The sequence below is a fragment of the Balaenoptera acutorostrata genome, chromosome 4, assembly GCF_949987535.1.
Source record: "Balaenoptera acutorostrata chromosome 4, mBalAcu1.1, whole genome shotgun sequence".
NCBI lineage: Eukaryota > Metazoa > Chordata > Mammalia > Artiodactyla > Balaenopteridae > Balaenoptera > Balaenoptera acutorostrata.
In genome coordinates, this window is record NC_080067.1 from 90,968,238 (window position 1) to 90,986,597 (window position 18,360).

Below are 18,360 nucleotides of genomic sequence, written 5' to 3' on the forward strand. Positions count from 1 at the left end.
AGCTTTCTAAGAGTGAAAGAAATGAAACTTGTAAGTAAAATAGTAACAACAAAAATACAATTTTATTTGACTACATCAATAAATGTTTTAAATATATTATCAAATACTATCAGGAAGTTAATAGCAGAGTAATTTCAATAGACTTTTAATCTGTTAATTAAATTTAAACATATAAGGTTAATAGAAAACAAAATAGAACTCATTTAATTTGTCACCTTATAGATTTGCTAATTTGTTAAAAATGACTTTTTCTACAAAGTTGGCACAAAGTCACAAAAATGATTATTTACAGCCATGCTGAATATTCAAACATTAAAACATATACCCAGACTGATATTCATAATTCTTCCAATAATCAGCAGCAGAACCAGGGTTAAGTAACCTTAAAAAAACAACTTAAATTTTAAACAAAGGCTGACCACCTACCTGCTAACAATGGGGAGGAAGGCTCCCCGTTCAACCTGCTGAGCACTTGAACAAAATAAAGACGAATCAAGCAGTAATCAGATAAGGCTCAAAAGTCAGATCAATTTCTGGCCCAGAAAGCTTTGTATTCTAAGTACGCTGCAAAGTCTTTATCTGCAGCAGAGTTCCAAACATTTAGTGACAACCATGCTTCAATCTTCTAGTTTTGTTATGAGAAGTTTTCCTTATAAAAGACAAGCTCTACTATAATTTAAGGCAAATTATTTGTCACTTCCTGGTTTGTAGTATCAGCACTCTTATCCAAGGCTGCCCTTCAGAATGCAGAATTGGAAGTTACACCTCACTCTACAGGTTCCTAAGCCACTCCTACTAGAAGAGGGTAGGTAAACAGGGTTTTATTAAAGAGACAGTTCCCAATTTCTTCTGTTCTACACACTGATTAGAAACAAAAAATGCAAATGAAAATATCTTGCCTATGCTCAATTATGTAAAATGCTTATTGCAATATGATTTTAATCTCATTTTTTTAAAAAGAAATTCACGTTCTTTTATTTATTTATTTATGACTGTGTTGAGTCTTCGTTTCTGTGCGAGGGCTTATCTCCAGTTGCGGCGAGTGGGGACCACTCTTCATCGCGGTGCGCGGGCCTCTCACTGTCGCGGCCTCTCTTGTTGCGGAGCACAGGCTCCAGACGCGCAGGCTCAGTAATTGTGGCTCACGGGCCCAGTTGCTCCGTGGCACGTGGGATCTTCCCAGACCGGGGCTCGAACCCGTGTCCCCTGCATTGGCAGGCAGATTCTCAACCACTGCGCCACCAGGGAAGCCCTAATCTCATTTTTAAAATTAAATATATTAAGGGTTAAATTTTCTTCTCCATGCTAATACTTCCTATTCAATTCTGGCAATGTCATCGCTTCTTCATACCCCACTTCTTCAGTACTAATGTCACATCCCCATCAGACTCCTGCATTAACCCTTCACGACTATCAAGGACTGCAACGCTTGAGTACTGTAAATGGAATGTCAGGAAATGTCAAGAAGAATGAGCTATTCAGGTGGAGCAATTCCAAGAAGCAGTCGGCATAGCTTTCATCACTGAAAAGTTTACATGTTGATTACTCAATAACTCTTTCCTTTAGAAATATTTTTTCCTTTATTCAGAATAATTTCCTGGCAGGGACCTACCTGGACTATAATAAACACTATAGAGAGTCTCATCTACCAGTTCTAATTTATTTCCCAGGAGAAAAATTTTCTTCTAAATGAAAAATCAAATCTTGCCCTAATTTCTACCTAGCTGTTCCATCTAGTCTGGTAAAGTGTGTAGACATGTCAAACGCTACTTGATAGACTGCAAGGATCAACCTTTTGGGGGGAGGTAGGGTTGATAAAATCTAATCATTTTATACAACAGCAGAATGAGGGACCAAAGCGACACTGGAGGATACTACTCGCTCAAACTGAAGAGAGCTCACTATGGGGCTAGCTTTTACTCCCAAAAAAACAGTGTTCTTGGCATATTATGGCAGGTCTTACTGACCTAAACCGTAGATACATATCCTCACTGTACCGTGGTAACCAAATAGCTATGAGAAAAATACACATTAATTGTACTGTAAATGATTTTTATATACTTTTGCTAAATATAAAAATCCCTTATAGTAAACCACTGGATATGGAGCAGAGCTGAGCTCAGTAGGTTTACGAGGGAAACCTAAGGCTGGGCCCAAAGAAAGTCTGGCATGCAAAGGCTGAGTGGAAGAGGAGGAAAAAAGGACAGAAAAATACAAGAGAGGTAGAGCAAAGTTCAGAAAGAATGATATGGAAATCAAGGGAAGAAGGTGTTTCAAAATAGAGGGAGTGTGCCATGGTGTGAAATGCTGCTGAAATATCAAGTAAGATGAACTCACGTACGCCAAATGCAAGTGTGCAGAGAAGTGGAGCGGCCTGGCAAGCCAGTTCACCATGACTGGGGAGGGCGGGGAGAGGAAGACACAGAGAGGAAGAAGGAAAGAGTCAGTGGGGAAGGGGGAAGCAGCCAGGTCATGAGGAGCCTGTATTCCACGCTAAATATAAAAAGCCACCTACTAGTTACCCATAGAAAAGCAACAAGTTCAGAAGTGCGTTTTTAAAAGATCCACTTTTAAAACGACTACTTTTTTGGTAACAACCTGAAGCAGCGGTGCCCAACCTTTTTGGCACCAGGGACCTAATGTGAGCAATGGGGAGCATCAGATGAAGCTTCGCTCGCTCACCCACCACTCACCTCCTGCTGTGTGGGCTCACCCACCACTCACCTCCTGCTGTGTGGCCCGGTTCCTAACAGGAACCTAACAACCCCCCCAGGGGTTGGGGACCCCTGACCTAAAGGACAGATGAGAGTGTTAAAAAGAGATCCTTAGGAGACTACTGTAATGGTTCAAGCTAGAAATGATGAGGGCCTTGATGACCGACATGACATGTTGGCAAAGAAGAGGTAAGAAACAAGGATGCACCAGGTTTCTGGCTTGGGTGACTGGGGAGGAGGAGGTATACTTCACTGACCAAGGGAAAATAGGTGGAGGAGTTCTGCCAACCAGAAAGGTAAAAAAGAGGGAACAATATACATATACTAATACTTCTACACTGCCAGGTTATTATATAGAATATGTGACTAAAATACTTAGCAATTTGCATTTTTTTTCCTGGTAGGTTTGAATATGGTACTTATTAGATTTATAGGACTACTGGAAAACTTCTAGATTTCCAAGTAATTCCAAAAGGAAGACTCATTGGAGAGGGGCATAAGCAGGAATAAGAGGTTTGATAAGGCTGAGGAGTCTGCAGGAAAAAGCTGTATGACACTATTCTGAAAGGTCTCAAAGGTGACACTAACTTGATAAACTAACCACTGTTTGCAGAATGGCCTCAGCACTGTTGACATCCTAGAGATGCACTCAGATCAGCTGACTCAAACCAGCCACACTCACAAGCTGCACGTACATGCTCCGTAGTAAATACACTAATGCACAGTAGGGGAACGATCTTTTCTAATCATCAGAATTCGTTCATCCTACCATCCAGGTACCTGAATACCTTGGAAATCAGACTAGTAATCAGAAATTTGCATGATAAGCATGAAGTCAGAGCAAAGGTAGACAGTTTTAAAGTTAAAACTACTGTGACACTGATGGAGCCTGACGATTCATCTCTGTCCCATCTTTGTACATTTCTCTAGTGGTCAAAGTCTGCCTCTGTGACTTTGCTTTTCTGGCCTAGGTCTTAAGTTCTTGGCCTAAGTCTGGCCAGGCCCCCTTCAGACCAACACATTCTTTCTTTATATATACTAATACAATCAGTAAATACATATATACTAATACAATCAGTAAATTTTTTTAATTTAAAAAATTAAATCCTTTTTTCCCCAACCCACTTGAGGAACAGAGGAACAGATACTCTCCTGTCATCCTTCAACTAGAGATTCCCAAAATAGAAGGTGGAGTGACATGTATCAAAATTGGAAGAGGGTGGGTCTGTATACATTGACAAAACACCCCTCATAACTTCCTCCCTAATTCTGACACATGCTTCCTACTTCTGGCCTTTGGGAATAAGCCTGAAAGCCATTCTGTCTCTTTAAGCTTTAGAATTTAAAATGAGGGCAGATTTCTGCTCTATTAGGCCCTGGATTTAAACATCCACTCTCAATATGTACTCTTAAATTTCCATGGAGAGCTAGCTTCCCAGTAGCCCCCATGTACTGGCAAGAGATACCACTATTATATCTCTCAGAGAAAAAATAGTACAAAAAGAACAATTTCATTCTGTACACATCCTGCCTGTATTATTAGCATGAGTAATCCTAAATCTAATAATATGACAATATCACTAGAAACATAAAAGTATTAATGAGGCTGGAGTGGTGGGCTGGGGCCAGATCATACAGTCTCTATAAACAATTAAAAATTTTTATCCAAGGGTGATGGGTATTAAGCAGGAAGCTAACATGAGCAGGTATGCATTTTTTTTTTTTTCAAAAAAAGATGAGTTTGGTTTAGTATTGTTCAGAGGTTAAAAAACTGTTTCTGTAAAAGACCACAGAGTAAATATTTCAGGCTTTGTGGTCCATTTAGTCTCTGGTGCAACTACTCAACTCTGCCTCTGTAGTGTGAAACCAACCACAGACAACACATAAAGAATGAGCATGGCTGTGTTTCAATAAAATTTTATTAATGGACACTGAAATTTGAATTTCATATAATTGCCATGAAATATAAATGTAAAACCACTCTTACTTTGTGGACCATACAAAAACAGGCGGGAAGACGGCCTGGCTCTGATACAAAACATGGAAGGGGGCGGGGCTTAAACTCAAACAAGAAGTGGAGGTCTGGCGTGGGGAAGGGCTGAGAGGTTCTTTACAAAAGTCAGTAAACATCAATTGTTTGTAACCGAGAATGGACCTGCCACAGTCTTCTGGCCTCACAAATCTCAAACACTCAATGTGCTATCTGCAAGAAGGGTGCTAAACTCAAAGGTTGTGAATAAGCTGAAGTGCTATTAATTACAGCATGAATGACATGCTGACAGTTTAGACACATGTCTAAACATTGAAGACTTATGGTAAGCTAACTCAAATACCTGAAATAAACTGTCCTTTCTGAAGCAATGCATCAGAGGAACCTTACGAATGAAAAAAAAAATGTACTTTTAAAAGCATTCTTTCTCAAAGGCACCATATTTGCCTCCAGCTTTTTCCCCTTTTGTAGATTTATCTTACTGGAGAATTAAATAAAACACACACACACACACACACAGATTTAACATCATTCTATTGTCTTAATCAATCTTACTGGAACAGTCTTTTATCTAGATTAATATGCTATGCCTTTAAGGCTTTATTACGCAAACAGCAAGCAAAAGTAACACATATTTACTTTTACTCTCAAATTCCCTAATTAAAAGTAAACATGATTATAATATTCTGAACTTAAATTCCCTAAAGTAGTTTGAATATATACAAAATTTATTATTCAAATTACTTGTGTTGTTTTCTAGAATTTTGTAGTTAGGCTGTGTATTTTATGAATTTTGGTTTTTACCTTCTCTTTTACAAAATAGCATTACAAAAGATCAAGGAATCTAACCAATGTGGCTTTATCACTTTAAAAAACTAGAAGACAACTGAGGCTTGTAAAATTACAGACAATACTAAGACTACACCAAGCACCTAGCACTATGCCTGGCACCTAATACTTCCTAAGTGGGAGTTACTATTATTGTTATACATATTACCATGTTAAAAAGAATTGTTCTTCAAAGATCACTAGAAAAATACAGGAAGGGTAGCTTTGTTGTTGATTTTGTTTTCTAATTCCTTTTCTGGGTGAATTCTACAGTGTTTAAAATTCCAATTAGGACAATTTTAAACCTGAGATCTCACCTTCAACTTTCATTAAGGTCTGTATAGTACTTAACATATAGTATATGCATAAACGTTGATTTTTGTCATAGTATAGAGCAGAAATGGTAACCGTTCTCTTTTTTAAAATGAGAGTATAGCGATATTCCCTGGCGGCGCAGTAGTTAAGACTCCGCACTTTCACTGCCGAGGCTGCGGGTTCAATCACTGGTGGGGGAACTAAGATCCGGCAAGCCGAGCAGCATGGCCAAAAAATTTTTTTAAAAAAATAGTATAGTGTCCACTTGAAATAGAGTTGCATGTTCAATGTTAAAGATAACCAAATAATCCAAAGATCTGAAAGGTATAACTACAGTAAAGATGGTGATACTCCTCGTGTACACATCAAGAACACGGGTGACATGAGGATCTTTTCAAAGAGGGTTAGATTTTACTCCCAGCCAGCATACAAGACATTTCTTGGCTATGGTGGCCTCAGAAGTATTCTGGAATTCCCTCTCTTTCTCCCACTTCAAAGAGCTTTTTTTTTTTTTTCTTTTTTCATTAAATTTCAGATCTCAGTTTCTCCCCGGCTCATCTGTAAGCCTGAACTTAATCACTTCCCAGGAGGTATTTGTTTTCGTGAGGATGCATCCCAACTTACTCGAGTGTGATAAGCGCAAAAGTGATTTGCAGAGGACACTCAGATCTAGGGTATAACCAAACGTGGGCTGCATAGCAGTCTTTGGTTCTTTGTTAGCGTGAGAGAACGCACCTGGGGGATTCCCAGAGTACTCGAAAAAAATTGGTATTTGTGGGCAAGGTTAGCCATGCCAAGTCCCTAGAGCAACACTGGAGTTTTCAACCCCCTTCCTGCAGCACAACCTGGTAGGGCAGAGTGGACCTGCGGGGGGCTCATGCCTTAGCACATCTGCTCGGTGCTCTCCCAGGTGGCTGCAATGCACCACTGTACCTGGCACCCGCGGGCCCACCGCCCTAAGCATCTCCCAGGTTAGGAGCATGGGTATGGGGAGACTGGGTGCCCAAACTCCAAGAAAGACTCAAGGGGGTGGGGGAAGCTTGGGCTTGGGGCTGCCCTGTCAGCCTTAAACGTTCCCTTAAGGAGGGAGGAGGGTCTGTGCTTGGCAAGTTCCCCCACCCCCACCCACTTCTCTCCTCCATCTCCCAACTTCCAGATCACCTTGAGTCCCCCAGCACTCCTGCAAAGTGAAAGCATCCGAGCAGAGCACTGTTTGAAAGACCCAGACCTCAGCAGCTGCCTGAAAAACTGGAAGTCATTCAATCCTAACAGCCCTTAGGCAGAAGTTGTGCACTCCAGTGAGGAGCTGAGCTGGGTGGCAGGGAGGAGAGGAGGTCAAGTTTCCGCCAGTGGCGTTTAAGCTCCTGCTGCAAAGAAGGAGCCTTTCTTATCAGCTGGAAATCTCTACTCTTCCCCCAAACCATTTTTTAAAAAAGTAACAGTTTTACTGAGCTATAATTTACTTACCATAAAGTTCACTTTTCTAAAAGCATACAGTATGGAGGTTCCTTAAAAAAACTAAAAATACAGCTACCATATGATCCAGCAATCCCACTCCTGGGCATATATCCAGAGAAAACCATAATTTGAAAAGATACATGCACCCCAATGTTCACTGCAGCAAGATTTACAATAGCCAAGACATGGAAGCAACCTAAATGTCTATCAACAGAGGAAGGGATAAAGAAGATGCGGTACATATATATAATGGACTATTAATCAGGCATAAAAAAGAATGAAATAATGCCATTTGCAGCAATATGGATGGACCTAGAGATTATCATACTAAGTGAAGTAAGTCAGACACAGAAAGACAAATACCACATGATATCACTTACATGTGGAATCTAAAAACTGATACAAATGAACTTACAAAACAGATTCACAGATTTAGAAAACAAACTTGTGTTTATCAAAGGGGAAAGATGGTGGGGAGGGATAAATTAACAGTTTGGGATTAACAGATACACACTACTATATATAAAATAGATAATCAACAAGCACCTACTGTATAGCACAGGAAACTCTACTCAGTACTCTGTAATAACCTATATGGGAAAAGAATCTGAGAAAGAATAGATATATGTATTTGTATTGATATAACTAAATCACTTTGCTGTACACCAGAAACTAACACAACATTGTAAATCAACTATACTCCAATATAAAATAAAAATCTTTTTTAAAGTTTTAACAAAATAATGGCTATAGAGAAATAAATGTCTGTTTAAAAAAATTTTTTTAAATAACAAATAACAGCTTTACTAAGCTATAATTCACATACCATAAAATTCACTTTTCTAAAAGCATACAATTCAATAGTATTTAGCATATCCTGAGTTGTACAACTATCACTACGAATTTTAGAATATTTTCATCAACCCAAAAAGGAGGCCAAATTCATTAGCAGTCACTCCTCATTCTTCCCTCCCCCTGGCAACAAATTTATTTTCAACTTCTTTGAATTTGCCTATTCTGGACATTTAATAAAAACAGAATCATACAATATGTGTTCATTTGGGACTGGCTTCTTTCACATAGCATAATGTTTCAAGGTTAACCATGTTGTACCATGTATCAGTAATTCACTCCTTTTTATTGCTGAATAATATTCCATTTTATGAATACACATTTTGTATATTTTTATGTATACTTTCATCTGTTGATGTTTCTATTTTTGGCCACTATGAATAATGCTATGAATATTTGACTGCAAGTTTTTGTGTGAACATATGCTTTCAATTTTCTTGCATACAACCCTAGAAATGGAATTGCTGGGTCATATGGTAGCTCTATATTCAACATTTTGAGAAACTACCAAACTGTTTTTCAAATTTTTCCAAGTTTTACAATGCCACCAGCAATGCATGAGGGCTCTAGTTTATCCACATCTTCAACATTAGGTAATGTCTGTCTTTTTATTTTAGCCATCCCAGTGGGTGTGAAGTGCTATCTCACTGTGGTTTTGATTTATGTTTCTCTAACAGCTAATGACACTAAGCATCTCTGCATGTAACTTGGTCATTTGTATATGTTCTTTGGAGAAATTACAATTCAAATCCTTTGCCCACTTTTTAATTGGCTATTTGTCTTTTTCTTGTTGAGTTGTAAGAATTCTTTATATACTCTTAACTTGCACATATTTCCTCTCCAGATACATAACTCTGGATGCAAATACCTTATCAGATATATAACTTGCACATATTTCCTCTCCAGATATATAACTCTGGATGCAAATACCTTATCAGATATATAACTTGCAGATATCTTCTCCATGAGTTAGTTGTCTTTTCCCTCTCTTGATGGACTCCTTCAAGCACAGTTTTTAATTTTGATGAAACCCAATTTATCTATTTTTTTCCTTTGTCACTTGAGCTTTTGATGTCATATCTAAGAAACCATTGTCTAATCCAAAGGTCATGAGTATTTACGCCTACAGCTTCTTCTGAGAGTTTTATACTTTTAGACCTTGCATTTAGGTCTATGATCCATTCTGAGTTAATTTTTGTATATGGTATGAAGTAGGGGTTAAAATTCATTCTTTTGCATGTTGATATCTAGTTATTCCAGCACCATTTGGTGAAAATACTATTTATTCCCCAGTGAATTATTTTGGTAACCTTGTCAAAAATCAATTTATGATTGATAATTAATTTTAAGATTTTATTTCTAGATTCTCAATTCTATGCCATTAATCTATGTCTAGACTTTTGCCAGGTATACTGCCTTGATTACTGCAGATGTGTAGTACACACTGAAATCAAGAAGTGTAAGTCCTCCAATGTTATGAACCAAACACAGGGTATACTGCCTTGATTACTGCAGGTTTGTAGCAAACATTGAAATCAAGAAGTGTTAAGTCCTCCAATGTAATGAACCAAATTGTATTCCCCCAAATTCACATGCGGAAGCTCCAACCCCCAATATGACTATACTTGGAGACAGAGATTTTAAGGAGGAAATTAAGGTTAAATGAAGTTGCTATGCTCTGAACTGTGTCCCCCCAAAATCCATATGTTGAAACCCCAACTCCCAATGTATTTGGAGATGGGGCCTTTGGGTTCCAGAACTCTAAGAAAATAAATTTCTGTTGTTTAAGCCATTCGGCCTATGGCATTTTTTTATGGCAGACCTAACAGACTAATTCATCCAACTTTCTTCTTCTTTTTCAAGATTGTTTTTGCTATTCTGGGTACCTTGCATTTCCATATGAGTTTTAGAATCCACTTGTCAATTTCTACAAAAATGCCAGTTGGTATTCTGATATGGACTGCACTGAATCTGCAGATCAATTTGGGGAGTACTGCCATATTAACAATATTAAGTCTTCTAATCCATGAGCATGAGATTCTTTTCATTTACTTAAGTCTCCTTTAATTTCTTTCAACTATGTCTAGTAGCTTTCAGTACATGTCTTATACTTCTGTTAAATTTATTCCCAAGTATTTTATTCTTTTTTGATGCTATTGTAAATGAATTTTTTTTAATTTTTATTTTCAGATTGTTTATTGTGAATGTATAGAAATGTAAGTAATCTTTGTATTTTGATCATGCATTCTGCAACATTACTGAACTTATTTATTGGTTCTCGCACATTTTTATTGGTTTTCTTAGGATTTTATATACACAAAAACATGTCATCTGTCAATGGAGATAGTTTTATTTCTTCATTTTTTTTTTTTTGAAATGACAGATCTTTCTTAGAGCTTTTATTCAATTCATGTTGTGTATATCTCTATAGTATATAAAATAGATACATGTGTTGAAATATAAACTTACCAAAGAGAACTTATCTCCAGGCAGTTTTTCTGTTTGAAGAACTAAAATAAATAGTTCCTAAAATTTTTTTTTTTTAATGTTTTAATTTAATTTTATTTTTTTATATAGTAGGTTCTTATTAGTCATCAATTTTACACACATCAGTGTATACATGTCAAAGCCAATCGCCCAATTCATCACACCACCACCCCCACACCCCCATGGCTTTCCCCCTTGGTGTCCATACGTTTGTTCTCTACATCTGTGTCTCAACTTCTGCCCTGCAAACAGGTTCATCTGTACCATTTCTCTAGGTTCCACATACATGCATTAATACGATAATGCGATATTTGTTTTTCTCTTTCTGACTTACTTCACTCTCTATGACAGTCTCTAGATCCATCCACGTCTCAGCAAATGACTCAATTTCGTTCCTTTTTATGGCTGAGTAATATTCCATTGTATGTATGTACCACATCTTCTTTATCCATTCATCTGTCGATGGGCACTTAGGTTGCTTCCATGACCTGGCTATTGTAAATAGTGCTACAATGAACATTGGGGTGTATGTGTCTTTTTGAATTATGGTTTTCTCTGGGTATGTGCCCAGTAGTGGGATTGCTGGATCATATGGTAATTCTATTTTTAGTTTTTTAAGGAACCTCCGTACTGTTCTCCATAGTGGTTGTATCAATTCACATTCACTCCAACAATGCAAGAGGGTTCCCTTTTCTCCACACCCTCTCCAGCATTTGTTGTTTGTAGATTTTCTGATGATGCCCATTCTAACTGGTGTGAGGTGATACCTCATTGTAGTTTTGATTTGCATTTCTCTAATAATTAGTGATGTTGAGCAGCTTTTCATGTGCTTCTTGGCCATCTGTATGTCTTCTTTGGAGAAATGTCTATTTAAGTCTTCTGCTCATTTTGGGATTGGGTTGTTTGTTTCTTTAATATTGAGCTGCATGAGCTGTTTACATATTTTGGAGATTAATCCTTTGTTCATTTGTTTGCAAATATTTTCTCCCATTCTGAGGGTTGTCTTTTCATCTTCTTTATGGTTTCCTTTGCTGTGCAAAAGCTTTGAAGTTTCATTAGGTCCCATTTGTTTATTTTTGGTTTTATTTCCATTACTCTAGGAGGTGGATCAAAAAAGATCTTGCTGTGATTTATGTCAAAGACTGTTCTTCCTATGTTTTCCTCTAAGAGTTTTATAGTGTCCGGTCTTACATTTAGGTCTCTAATCCATTTTGAGTTTATTTTTCTGTATGGTGTTAGGGAGTGTTCTAATTTCATTCTTTTACATGTAGCTGTCCAGTTTTCCCAGCACCACTTATTGAAGAGACTGTCTTTTCTCCATTGTATAACCTTGCCTCCTTTGTCATAGATTAGTTGACCATAGGTGCGTGGGTTAATCTCTGGGCTTTCTATCTTGTTCCATTGATCTATGTTTCTGTTTTTGTGCCAGTACCATATTGTCTTGATTACTGTAGCTTTGTAGTATAGTCTGAAGTCAGGGATTCTGATTCTTCCAGCTCTGTTTTTTTCCCTCAAGACTGCTTTGGCTATTCGGGGTCTTTTGTGTCTCCATACAAATTTTAAGATTTTTTTGTTCTAGTTCCGTAAAAAATGCCATTAGTAAACTGATAGAGATTGCATTGAATCTGTAGATTGCTTTGGGTAGTATAGTCATTTTCACAGTATTGATTCTTCCAATCCAAAAACATGGTATATCTCTCCATCTGTTGGTATCATCTTTCATTTCTTTCATCAGTGTCTTATAGTTTTCTGTGTACAGGTCTTTTTTTTTTTTTTTTTTCCACACACACACACTGTATTTTATTTTTACAAGAGATAAATAGACTGACACCAAGCATTTGTGTACAGGTCTTTTGTCTCCCTAGGTAGGTTTATTCCTAGGTATTTTATTCGTTTTTTACAATGGTAAATGGGAGTGTTTCCTTAATTTCTCTTTCAGATGTTTCATCATTAGTGTATAGGAATGTAAGAGATTTCTGTGCATTAATTTTGCATCCTGCAGCTTTACCAAATTCATTGATTAGCTCTAGTAGTTTTCTGGTGGCATTTTTACGATTCTCTATGTATAGTATCATGTCATCTGCAAACAGTGACAGTTTTACTTCTTCTTTTCCAATTTGGAGTCCTTTTATTTCTTTTTCTTCTCTGACTGCTGTGGCTTGGACTTCCAAAACTATGTTAAATAAGAGTGGTGAGAGTGGACATCCTTGTCTTGTTCCTGATCTTAGAGGAAATGCTTTCAGTTTTTCACCATTGAGAATGATGTTTGCTGTGGGTTTGTCGTATATGGCCTTTATCATGTTGAGGTAGGTTCCCTCTATGTCCACTTTCTGGAGAGTTTTTATCATAAATGGGTGTTGAATTTTGTCAAAAGCTTTTTCTGCATCTATTGAGATGATCATATGGTTTTTATGCTTCGATTTGTTAATACGGTGTATCACATTGATTTATTTGCGTATATTGAAGAATCCTTGCATCCCTGGGATAAATCCCACTTGATCGTGGTGTATGATCCTTTTAATGTGTTGTTGGATTCTGTTTGCTAGTATTTTGTTGAGGATTTTTGCATCTATATTCATCAGTGATATTGGTCTGTAATTTTCTTTTTTTGTAGTGTCTTAGTCTGGTTTTGGTATCAGGGTGATGGTGGCCTCATAGAATGAGTTTGGGAGTGTTCCTTCCTCTGCAATTTTTTGGAAGAGTTTGAGAAGGATGGGTGTTAGCTCTTCTCTAAATGTTTGATAGAATTCACCTGTGAAGCCATCTGGTCCTGAACTTTTGTTTGTTGGGAAGATTTTTAATCACAGTTTCAATTTCATTACTTGTGATTGGTCTGTTCATATTTTCTATTTCTTCCTGGTTCAGTCTTGGAAGGTTATAACTTTCTAAGAATTTGTCCATTTCTTCCAGGTTGTCCATTTTATTGGCATAGAGTTGCTTGTAGTAGTCTCTTAGGATGCTTTGTATTTCTGTGGTGTCTGTTGTAACTTCTCCTTTTTCATTTCTAACTTTATTGATTTGAGTCCTCTCCCTCTTTTTCTTGATGAGTCTGGCTAATGGTTTATCAATTCTGTTTATCTTCTCAAAGAACCAGCTTTTAGTTTTATTGATCTTTGCTATTGTTTCTTTGTTTCTATTTCATTTATTTCTGCTCTGATCTTTATGATTTCTTTCCTTCTGCTAACTTTGGGTTTTGTTTGTTCTTCTTTCTCTAGTTCCTTTAGGTGTAACGTTAGATTGTTTACTTGAGATTTTTCTTGTTATTTGAGGTAGGCTTGTATAGCTATAAACTTCCCTCTTAGAACTGCTTTTGCTGCATCCCATAGGTTTTGGATCGTCGTGTTTTCATTGTCATTTGTCTCTAGGCATTTTTTAATTTCCTCTTTGATTTCTTCAGTGATCTCTTGGTTATTTAGTAATGTATTGTTTAGCCTCCATGTGTTTGTGTCTTTTACCTCTTTTTTCCTTTTAATTGATTTCTAATCTCATAGCATTGTGGTCAGAAAAGATGCTTGATATGATTTCAATTTTCTTAAATTTACTGAGGCTTGATTTGTGACCCAAGATGTGATCTGTGCTGGAGAATGTTCCGTGCGCACTTGAGAAGAAAGCATAATCTGCTGTTTTTGGATGAAATGTCCTATAAATATCTATTAAATCTATCTGGTCTATTGTGTCATTTAAAGCTTCTGTTTCCTTATTAATTTTCTGTTTGGATGATCTATCCATTGGTGTAAGTGAGGTGTTAAAGTCCCCCACTATTATTGTGTTACTGTCAATTTCCTCTTTTATAGCTGTTAGCAGTTGCCTTATGTATTGAGGTGCTCCTATGTTGGGTGCATATATATTTATATTTGTTATATCTTCTTCTTGGATTGATCCCTTGATCATTATGTAGTGTCCTTCCTTGTCTCTTGTAACATTCTTTATTTTAAAGTCTATTTTAGGGCTTCCCTGGTGGCGCAGTGGTTGAGAATCTGCCTGCTAATGCAGGAGACACGGGTTCGAGCCCTGGTCTGGGAAGATCCCACATGCCACGGAGCAGCTGGGCCCGTGAGCCACAGCTGCTGAGCCTGCGCCTCTGGAGCCTGTGCCCCGCAACGGGAGGGGCCGCGATAGTGAAAGGCCCGCGCACCGCGATGAAGAGCGGTCCCCGCACCGCGATGAAGAGTGGCCCCCACTTGCCGCAACTAGATAAAGCCCTCGCACGAACCGAAGACCCAGCACAGCCAAAAATAAATAAATAAATAAATAAATAAAATTTAAAAAAAAAAAAAAGTCTATTTTATCTGATATGAGTATAGCTACTGCAGCTTGTTTTTGATTTCCATTTGCATGGAATATCTTTTTCCATCCCCTCACTTTCAGTCTGTATGTGTCCCTAGGTCTGAAGTGGGTCTCTTGTAGACAGCATATAGATGGGTCTTGTTTTTGTATCCATTCAGCAAGCCTGTGTCTTTTGGTTGGAGCATTTAATCCGTTCACGTTTAAGGTAATTTTTTTTTTTTAAAGAAATTCACGTTCTTTTATTTATTTATTTATTTATTTATGACTGTGTTGAGCCTTCTGTGCGAGGGCTTTCTCTAGTTGCGGCAAGTGGGGACCACTCTTCATCGCGGTGCGCGGGCCTCTCACCATCGCGGCCTCTCTTGTTGCGGAGCACAGGCTCCAGACGTGCAGGCTCAGTAATTGTGGCTCACGGGCCCAGTTGCTCCGTGGCATGTGGGATCTTCCCAGACCAGGGCTCGAACCCGTGTCCCCCGCATCGGCAGGCAGATTCTCAACCACTGCACCACCAGGGAAGCCCTAAGGTAATTATTGATACGTATGTTCCTATGACCATTTTCTTAATTGTTTTGGGTTTGTTTTTGTATGTCCTTTTCTTCTCTTGTGTTTCCCATTTAGAGAAGTTCCTTTAGCATTTATTGTAGAGCTGGTTTGGTGGTGCTGAATTCTCTTAGCTTTTGCTTGTCTGTAAAGCTTTTGATTTCTCCATCGAATCTGAAAGAGATCCTTGCCAGGTAGAGTAATCTTGGTTGTAGGTTCTTCCCTTTCATCACTAAGTATATCATGCCACTCCCTTCTGCCTTGTAGAGTTTCTGCTGAGAAATCAGCTGTTAACCTTATGGGAGTTCCCTTGTATGTTATTTGTCATTTTTCCCTTGCTGCTTTCAGTAATTTTTCTTTGTCTTTGGATTTTTCCAATTTGATTACTATGTGTCTTGGCGTGTTTCTCCTCAGGTTTATCCTGGATGGGACTCTGTGCGCTTCCTGGACTTGGGTGGCTATTTCCTTTCCCATGTTAGGGAAGTTTTCGACTATAATCTCTTCAAATATTTTCTCGTGTCCTTTCTCTCTCTCTTCTCCTTCTGGGACCCCTATAATGCAAATGTTGTTGCGTTTAATGTTGTCCCAGAGGTCTCTTAGGCTGTCTTCATTTCTTTTCATTCTTTTTTCTTTAGTCTGTTCCGCAGCAGTGAATTCCACCATTTTGTCTTCCAGGTCACTTATCTGTTTTTCTGCCTCAGTTATTCTGCTATTGATTCCTTCTAGTGTCGTTTTCATTTCAGTTATTGTATTTTTCATCTCTGTTTGTTTGTTCTTTAATTCTTCTAGGTCTTTGTTAAACATTTCTTGCATCTTCTCAATCTTTGCCTCCATTTTTTTTCCGCAGTCCTGGATCATCTTCACTATCATTATTCTGAATTCTTTTTCTGGAAGGTTGCCTACCTCCACTTCACTTAGTTGTTTTTCTGGGGTTTTATCTTGTTCCTTCATCTGGTACATTTCCCTCTGACTTTTCATCTTGTCTATATTTCTGTGAATGTGGTTTTTGTTCCACAGGCTGCAGGATTGTAGTTCTTCTTGCTTCTGCTGTCTCTATTTCTTCATTTTTAATGTGGATGTCTTTTACTTCTTTTTCTTGCCTAATTTCCCTGGCTAGAACCTTCAGTACAATGTTGAACAGAAGTGGCAAGAAAGGACATCCTTGCCTTGTTCCTGACCTTAAGGTGGAAGCATTAGTCTCTCACCATTAAATATGTAGGTGTGAATTTTATCAGGCTGATGAAATTTCCTGCTAGCCCTAGCCTGTTTTATTTTTTATCATGAAAGGATGTTGGATTCTGTCAAATATTTCTCCTGTATTGATTGAGATGATCATGTTTTTTGTCCTCTATTCTAATATAGTGTATTGCATTGACCAATTTTCATGTTGAACAACCTTGTATAAATCATGGCATATAATCTTTTTATATGTTGCTGACTTTGGTTTGCTAATATTTTCTTGAGGATTTTTGTGTCTACATTCATAGACACAGTGAACGTAAATATTTGTCTGTAGTTTTCTTGTGATGTTCTTTGTCTGTTTTTGGTATCAAGGTAATACAGGCTTCATAGACTGAGTTGGGAAGTGTTCCCTCCTATTTAATTTTTTGGAATACTTTGTGAAAGACTGAAAGATTGGTATTAATTCTACTGTAACATTTGGCAGGATGCACCAATGAAGCCATCTGGACCTGAGCTTTTCTCTGTAGGTAGATTTTTGATTACTAATTCAATCTCTTTTCTTGTTATAGGTCTATTCAGATTTTCTATTTCTGATTGAGTCAGGTTTAATAGTTTGTGACATTCTAGGTATTTGTTCATTTCATTTAGGTTAACTAATTTGTTGGCATACAATTGTTCATAGTATAAACCCTTTATTTTTGTAAGATCGGTAGTAATTTTACCACTTTCACTTCTGAATGTAATAATTTTAATTTTTTCTTGGTAACCCTAGCTAAAGGTTTGTCAATTTTGTTGATCTTTTCAAATAAAGAACTTTTGGTTCTGTTGATTAACACTATTTTTCTGTTCTTTATTTCATACATTTCTCTTTTTTTAATAAATTTATTTATTTATTTATTATTTTTGGTTGCATTGGGTCTTTGTTGCTGCATGCAGGCTTTCTCTAGTTGCGGTAAGCGGGAGCCACTCTTTTTTGTGGTGTGTGGGCTTCTCTTGTTGCAGAGCATGGGCTCTAAGCACGCAGGCTTCAGTAGTTGTGGCACACAGGCTCAGTAGTTGTGGTTTGCGGGCTCTAGAGCACAGGCTCAATAGTTGTGGGATACGGGCTTAGTTGCTCCATGGCATATGGGATCTTCCCAAACCAGGGATCGAACCCGTGTCCCCTGCATTGGCAGGCAGATTCTTAACCACTGCACCACCAGGGAAGTCCCATATATTTCTCTTCTAATCTTTATTATTTCCTTGCTTCTATTTGTTTTCAGTTTAGTTTCATCTTTTTTTTCTAATTTCTTAAGGTAGAAAGTTAGTTTATTGATTTGAGATCACTCTTCTTTTTAAATATAGGTGTTTATAGTTATAAATTCTCCTCTTAAGCCCTGCTTTAGCTGTATCTCATAAGTCTTGGTATGTTGTGTTTTTGTCTTCATTTAACTCAAAGTATTTTCTAATTTCCCTTGTGATTTCTTCTTTCACCATTGGCTTTCTAGGCGTGTTATGCTTAATACCCACTTTTTTGTGAATTTCCCAAATTTTCTTCTGTTACTGAATTCTAATTTCATTCCATTGTGATCAGAGAACACATTTCGTATTATTTCAATCCTTTTGAATTTATTAAGGCTTGTTTTATGACCTAGTGTATAGTCTATTCTGAGAATGTTCCATGTACACTTGAGAAGGATGTGTATTCTGTTTTGAGTGGAATGTTCC

The 18,360-nt window shown here is 37.6% G+C and overlaps 1 protein-coding gene across 3 annotated transcripts in view; it reads right to left on the reverse strand.

Annotated features, from left to right (window-relative positions):
• Window positions 1–18,360, reverse strand: part of GRAMD1C (GRAM domain containing 1C) — a 103,582-nt gene that overhangs the window by 34,587 nt on the left and 50,635 nt on the right. Inside the window, exon 1 of one of the 3 annotated variants that reach the window (XM_057546105.1) lies at window positions 427–725. The exons of the other annotated variants lie outside the window; for them this stretch is intronic. The gene's annotated coding sequence lies outside the window, so the exon portion shown is untranslated. Of the gene's footprint in view, window positions 1–426; window positions 726–18,360 lie in introns of those variants that run through there. 3 annotated transcript variants of the gene reach the window in all.